Genomic DNA, 7,540 nt, shown 5'->3' with positions numbered 1-7,540 from the left:
GAGTTCATCACCACCAAACCATTATTATATGAAATATTGAAAGGTCTTCTTGAAGAAAAAGATTAAAAATATGAACAAACAAGATGGCAATGAATACATATCTATCAACAATTGAATCTACAAACAAAATGAACAAGCAGAACAGAAACATTCTCATAGATACAGAGAACATTTTGTTGGTTGCCAGATGGGAGGGGGCTGGGGGAATGGGGGAAAAGGTGAAGGGATTAAGAAGCACAAATTGGTTGCTAGACTGACAAACTTCAAAGGGAAGAGGGGTTGGAGAGAGGGAAGAAATAAACCAAAGAACTTATTTGCATATATGCATAACCAATGGACACAGACAACAGTGTGGGAAAAGGCAGGAGGGGGGAGGGAGTGGGGAGGAGGGGGTCAATGGGGGAAAAATGAGGAACATCTGTAATACATTCAACAATAAAGATAAGTTAAAAAAAACAATAACTAATAAAACAGAACAATTATAACAAAAAAATTAAATATAAAACTACCATATGACCCAGCAGTTTCACTTCTGGGTATATTTATCTGAAGAAATCCAAAACATTAATTCAAGAAGATATATGCATTTCTATGTTTATTTCAGTATCATTTTGATCTGCAGTGTATCTCTGGTAGGCAGCATACGTATGGGTCTTGTTTTCTTATGCATTCAGCCTCCAAATGTCTTGTGATTGGAGCATTTAGTCTATTTACATTTAAAGTGATTATTGATGATAAGTATGCAGTTATCACCATTTTATTAATCATTTTTATATCCTTTTTGTTCTTGTAATACTGGTTTGGTGATTAACTCATTTAGCTTTTTTTTTTTTGTCTGGGAAGCTCTTTATCTCTCCTTCCATTTTAACTGATAGCCTTGATGGTTAGAGTAGTCTTAGTTGTAGATCCTTGCTTTTCATCACTTTGAATATGTCATGCCAATTATTTCTGGCCTACAGTTTCTGTTGAGGAATCAGCTGACAATCTTATGGGAGCTCCCTTGTAGATAATTAACTGTATTCCTTTTGTTGCTTTTAGGATTCTCTCTTTGTTTTTAACCTTTGGCATTTTGATGATGATGTGTCTTGGTGTGGGCCTCTCTAGATTAATCTTGTTTGGGACTCCCTGTGCTTCCTGAATTTGTATGTCTTTTTCTTTCACCAGGTTGAAAACATTTGCCATCATTACTTCTTCCAATAGATTTTCAATTTTTTGCTCGCTCTCCCTCTCTCTCTCTCTCTCTACTCCTTCTAGTACCCCTATTATGTAAATATTGATATGCTTCATGTTGTCCCATTGACTCCTTAAATTATCCTTTCGTTTTTTGCTGTTCTCCATGGCTGTTTTCTGCTACCCTGTCTTCCTAATTGCTAATTCAATTCTCTGTTTTATCTGATCTGTTGTTGATTCCCTCTAATGTATATTCATTTCAGTGAAGTGGGCTTCGGAGGAATTCATAAAGGCTTAAGAGGAAGATAAGCGGAGATACAGAAAACAGTGATAGTGAGAGATTTCCTTTTTGTTTTTTTATGTATTTATTTTTATTGATTTTTTTTCTTATAGAGAGAGGAAAGGAGAGGGGGAGAGAGATAGAAACATTGATGAGAGAGAACATCAATTGATCACCTCCTGCATGCCTCCCACTGGGGATTGGGCCCACAACCAGGGCATTTGCCCTGACTGGGAATCGAACCAGGACCTCTCAGTCCATGGGGTGATGTTCAGTCCACTGAGCCACACCAGCTGGGTTATTTGATTCTTTATTTATGACTGGTTCTTTTCTGTTTTCTACCTACATTTTTATATTTCCTGTCTTTTTGTGTAAGTTCTGTTTGAATTCATCTATTGTTCACCTAAGTTCATTTAGCATCCTTATAACCAGTGTTTTGAATCCTGCATCTGATAGACTGTTTATCTTGGTTTTGTGTTGTTTCTTTCCGGATTTTTGTTCTGTTCTTTCATTTGGGACATGTTTCTTTGTCTCATTATTTTGGCTGCTTCTCTGTGTTTGTTTCTATATATTAGGTAGAGCTGCTGTGTCTATTGGTCTTGGTAGAGTGGCCTTATGTAGTAGGCGCCCTCTGGGGCCCAGTGGCATCATCTCCCTTTTCATTCGAACCAGATGCTACAAGTGTGGTCTTATGCGGGTTTTGTGGACCCTCCTGTTGTAGTTGGGCCTTCATTGCTCTTGGTACATCAATGGGAGGGATTCTCCCTTAGCCTGATTAGTTGCAAGGATTGGCTATGACTACAGTGGAAGAGCTATGGTGTAGATGCTGGCTCCACAGAGTGGGATTCACTTTAATAGGGCTCTGGTGCCTACTGAATCTGTCTTTTGTGTGTGTCATTTATGGTGGGCTTTGGGTGGTATCTGGTGTGATCTAAAGCTAGTCACCAGGTGTTTTGGTTCTGGGGCCTCGGGAGGGACTCTGGTTCAGGCCAATGCCCTGCACGGGGCCTCCTGGAATGAGCTACAAAGTAATGTGCAGATGATTGCCACTTGTAGTGGGCTTGGAGATGCCTGGTAGAGGTTAAGCTGTGAACTGAGGCTGGCTGCCACTAGCGCCTGGTTTGGGGCCACTTAGCAAGAGGTATAGGGCACACCAAGGCCAGACACTAATTGTTTGGGGCTTGTGATTTTTTAAGAAAGTGTGCAACATAAGCCAAGATAGGCCATTTGCATGGAAACACCACTGGAAGTGTCTTGGATAGGCCCACAAGTTCAGTTGGGCAGGATCTCAGGGAATCATCAGGGCAGGTAGAATGGTTTATCCAGGTTGATGAAGACTCAAACTTGATGCTGGTTTGCACTTGCAGACTGAATGGGGGAAGGGCTCAACAAAGGAATAATGACTTCTACCAGCACTTGTGTCTTGGAAAGAGCTGCTTCTCCAGCCCTCGCCCTGAAGCCAGACAATTTATTTGTTCCTCATAGGTCCCTGGTGCTTTTCAAGCTGCTGCCCCAGGGCTGGAGCTCAGAGTGAGTTCAGGATAAATCCATTCACAGGCCCCTTAAAGGAATGCCTGAGTCACCTGAAACCCTCCATCTCACTCAGCTATAATCCCCTCAGCCACTCCTCACTGTTTTTTTACAGCTAGAAGTTACAAGGACCTCTTTTCCCAGCACTGGAGCTGTTGGCAGGGTGCCTGGTGTGTGGCTGGGGCCTCTTGTTCTTCAGGGGGAACCTCTGCAGCAGAGATATCCCTATGGATTTTCAACCACCACACATGGGTGTGGGACAGGCCTGATCCACATCTCCACCACTCCTACCAAAGTGCACATGGTTTCTTCTGTGTATTCTTAGTTATAGGACTTCTGTTCAGCTAGTCTTCAGGTGGTTCTCAATGATGGCTGCTCTATAATTTAATTGTAATTTTGATGTGGGTATGGGGAGGAGGCGAGCACAGTTTATCTATTCTACCATCCTGACCAGAAGTAGGGGATGCTTTTCAATACTTATAAATGTCTCTATATCGATGTACATGTATACATACCTCTTTGCCTTTCACCCTGTTCTTTTTTCCTCTCTGACCTTCACAAACTGATTTCATGGAGCTAGACCATAAAAGCTAGAAAGACCCCCACACACCGTCTTGTTCAACCACCTCATTTAGGAGCCTAGAAGCCAAAGTCCAGAGAAGAGAATGAACTAGCTGATGGCCACACATGTAGTAATACAAACTTCCTGCTTTTGGCCCTGAATTCTGTACTTGAATTTTCTCTCCTGTGTACTTTAGGCACACCTGACAAGTTCACAAAATGCTTCTCTCCCACAATTCCTTCTGGGGAAAAAAAAAAACTGAACTGAACAAACAGCAACCTACTCAGCCAACAGGATTTCTCCCTCTCGATCCCTCGCCTCCCTTGAAAAGCCTAAGAATGCTAAATATCTGCTTTTGTAGCATCCCATAAAACTAAGTGGACATTTTACATAGCTCTGGGAAATGGGACTTAAGTGGAAATTTTCTGGGATTGGGTAAGGTTTCTGCTTTTGGTGATTAAAGGAAAATGTGCAGCTGGTAACTTCTTTTGTCCTTCACACTATTTTAAACACAAATAAAATGTCTGGTGCTGCAACAGCTATTTTGTGATCATGAGGCAACGAACAAACAAAATTGTAGATAAGCTTTCATTGACATCATGAGCTGTGAAACCAATGCAAGCTGTTACCTGATTTAGAGAATCTTGTTACATGACTACGCCTCTATAAATGGGCTTTTCTGTTTTATTTTGTTGTGGGTGTTTTTTGTAGCAAAAAGCATTTTTAATTGAAACAAAGATACACCACTTACCAACAACTTAATTCAACAGATATTTACTCAGCACTTATCAGGAACCTGAATCTAAGAATCCAGACACGAATAAGACACTGTCCCTGACCTCAGGGAATTCATAGCACCAGGATTATAACTTTGTTCTTCTCACAATTCTGTAAAACAAATGTTATTGTCCTTATTTTGCATATGGGATAAATGGAAGCTCAGAGAGGTAAAGGAATTGGCTAAAGTTCACACAGTACCTAGAACTGACACCTGATCCATATAGGGCAATAAGTCCCCGAGAAGGCCAGCAACCGAAGACATGATTACAGTTACGATGAGCCAACCAACCAGAAACATTCTCAGAACCCTTCTCCCCAGGTTTCTTTTTTCTTTGAATTGGAAACCCAGAGAAGATCAGCTGGTCATCAAGGGGCACTAAAGTGAAGCTTCCTGAGGTGGAAAGACGCCAGGAGTGTGGGAACACATGATGGAAGTTGACATGAGGAAAGGAAAGGAGGAGAAAAGAGAGGGAGGCTGGGGAGGGAGAGGGAAGAGCACACATGCAAAGCAAGGACAGGAGCAGTGATAAGACCCAGGCATGTGCAGGCCCTCCCCTGCCTCTGGGCCCAGCGAGAAGGAGCTGCAGCGGAACCTCCAGCAGGCACAGGCGAGGCAGAAGCAGTAGTGATAGCACAGGAGGCAAGCAGAGACCTGGAGTGCTCAGACCCAGAGCAGAGCCCCTGGGGACCTACAGGGAACCACTCTTTGGTCGATAAGAAGGTGGGCCTCGCAGATTTTAGCTCCTTCTTGAATTTCTGTCTGGTTCAGCCTCCTTGCTTCCACTCTAGCCTCCACCATGTCCACAAGGATGACCCAGAAGACCTACAAGGTGTTCACCTCTGGCCCCGGGACCTTCAGTAGCCACTGGTACTCAAGTGAGCTCAGTACCCACATCAGCTCCTTGACCTTTTCCAAGGTAGGCAGCGGCTACCAGGTTGGCCTGGGAGCCAAAGTGAGTCTTGCAGGGATTATGGCAGGGCTGAGAGTATGGGGAGCATCACAGCCATCCAAGTGAGCCAGAGCCTGCTGAGCCCCTGAAGCTGGAGGTGGACCCAAACATCCAGGTTGTGTGTAACCAGGAGAAGGAGCAGATCAAGAGCCTCAAAAAATGTGCTTCCTTCACTGATAAGGGGCAGAGCCTGGAGCAACAGATGATATTCTGGAGACTAAGTGCAACGTCCTGCAGCAGCAGAGACTCGCAGTGACCTGGACAACATGTTCCAGAGCTCCATCTACAACCTCCGGCAGCAATTGGACACACTGGCCCAGGAGAAGCTGAAGTGGGAGGCAGAGTTTGGCAACACGCAGGGTCCAGCGGAGGGTGAAATCAACAAGCGTACAGAGTTGGAGAATGCACCTGTCCTCATAAGAAGGAGGTGGATGAAACCTACATGAACAAGGCAGAGCTGGAGTCCTGCCAGAAGGGCCGACCGATGAGACCAACTTCCACAGGCAGCTGTGTGAAGAGGAGGTTCATCAGCTGCAGGCCCAGATCTTGGACACGTCCTCAGTGCTGTCCATGGACAATAACCCCTCCCTGGCCCTGGATGGCATCATCACCAAGGCCAAGGCCCAGGACAAGGGGATCGCCAACTGCAGCTGGGCTGAGGCTGAGACCATGCCCAAGATCAAGTCTGAGGAGCTGCAGACGTTGTCTGGGAAGCACAGGGGTGACCTGCGTTGCACAAAGACAGATTTCTGAGATGATTCGGAGCATCAGCCAACTGCAGGCTGCGATCGAGGGCGTCCCTGGAGGCCGCCATCGCTGATGCCGGGCAGCATGGGGAGCTGGCCGTCCAGGATGCTTAGACCGAGATGGCTGAGCAGGAACTGTTCTGAGAACTGTCACAGAGGACATAGCAGCTGTGTGAGCACAGGGAGCTCATGAGCATCATGCTGGCCCTGGATGTGGAGATGGTCATGTGCTGCAAGCCACCGGGCGGCAAGCACTGGCTGGAGTCTGGGGTGCAGAACATGAATATTCACACCAAGACCACCAGTGGCTCCTCGAATGTGGTGCCCGTCTTACGGGAACCTCAACCACGGCCTGGGCCTCCAGGCCAACGTGGGCTCTGGCTCCTTCAGCAGCACCAGCGCCAGCTCCTCCAAGGTGGTGGTTGTGAAGATCAGACGCTGGTGTCTGAGTCCTATGTCCTGCCCAAGTGAGCGGTGACTGCAGTCACTCCGTCCGCGCAGCCTGTAGCAAAGGGGCTGTGCAGGGAGCAGGCCCAGGAGGCTGCCTGAGGCTCAGCCCCAGAGCTTAGCTCACGCCTGGAGTGGCAGAGTTTACCGTGCCCCAGCTGAAAGCCAAATCAAGTGTTTTTTCCAAAATAAAGTCTCAGTTGGCTCTGCCAATCCTTAAATAAATAAATAATAAAAAACAAATGTGGGCCAGTCACTTTGCCCTGACACCAAAACAACTCCATCGAGGGTTCAAATAACAGGAATGGAATAAGGTCAGCTCAAGTAAGCAGGGGAATGGATGACACACACAGAGATGACAGTCAGGGGCCTCCTGTCCCTCTGCTTGTCTCCCGGCTCCGACTCCTCACTCACCCCCTCCCCACAGGACACTCACTGCGCAGAGACCCTGGGAGAACGACAGGCTCCTCAGAGGAGGGGCCCAGGGCCCAGGTCTGCAGCCCTGACCCCACAAAGACCACCTGTTTTCCTCCCTGCGTGCACACCATGAGCAACGTTGACTTTTCTGGAAAAGGGGAATTTAAATAGGTTTTAAAAGCAAACAAAAAAAGCCCAAACCTCAGTTCTGCTTTTTTTTTTTAATTTCTTTTTCCTCTTTTTACTTTCAGCAGAAGTCACCAGAGAAGACTAGGGAAGGATGCCAAAGAAAGGAGAGGGAAAGGGAAGTTGCAGTGCTGACGGGAGCACCTCTCCCACTCGCGCTCCTCGGCCTCGGCCTTGGCCACTGGAGCTGGCACCACCAGACCGACAAGGGCGGCCCCAGGAGGGTCCTTACTTACCACGCCTATCAGTGTGCCAAGTTCAGAGCCGACACTCGCACTGTTGGTAAAAACAGTTAACAAGAGCCCGTGCGGAGCCTGTGTGCTAAGTAAGCAACGTGCAAGGTGCTTTTCACACAGTATCTGCTTTAACCCTCACACCAACCCAGGGGGGCAGGGAGATGGCCCCCGACCTCTTAAAAATCAGAGAGAGAGCAGGCTGCAGACATGGCTCCAGTGCCTGTGCTCTGGGTTCC

General features: G+C 46.6%; 1 pseudogene; it reads left to right on the top strand.

Moving 5' to 3' along the window:
• The first annotated feature begins 5,104 nt into the window (after positions 1-5,104).
• LOC118625537 lies at positions 5,105-6,496 on the top strand (annotated as a pseudogene).
• The last annotated feature ends 1,044 nt before the right edge of the window (positions 6,497-7,540 follow it).

Source organism: Molossus molossus, unplaced genomic scaffold, assembly GCF_014108415.1.
Source record: "Molossus molossus isolate mMolMol1 unplaced genomic scaffold, mMolMol1.p scaffold_m16_p_11, whole genome shotgun sequence".
In the NCBI taxonomy this organism is placed as follows: Eukaryota; Metazoa; Chordata; class Mammalia; order Chiroptera; family Molossidae; genus Molossus; species Molossus molossus.
Note: the sequence above shows the minus strand (reverse complement) of the source record. Positions and strands in the feature narration are given on the sequence as shown.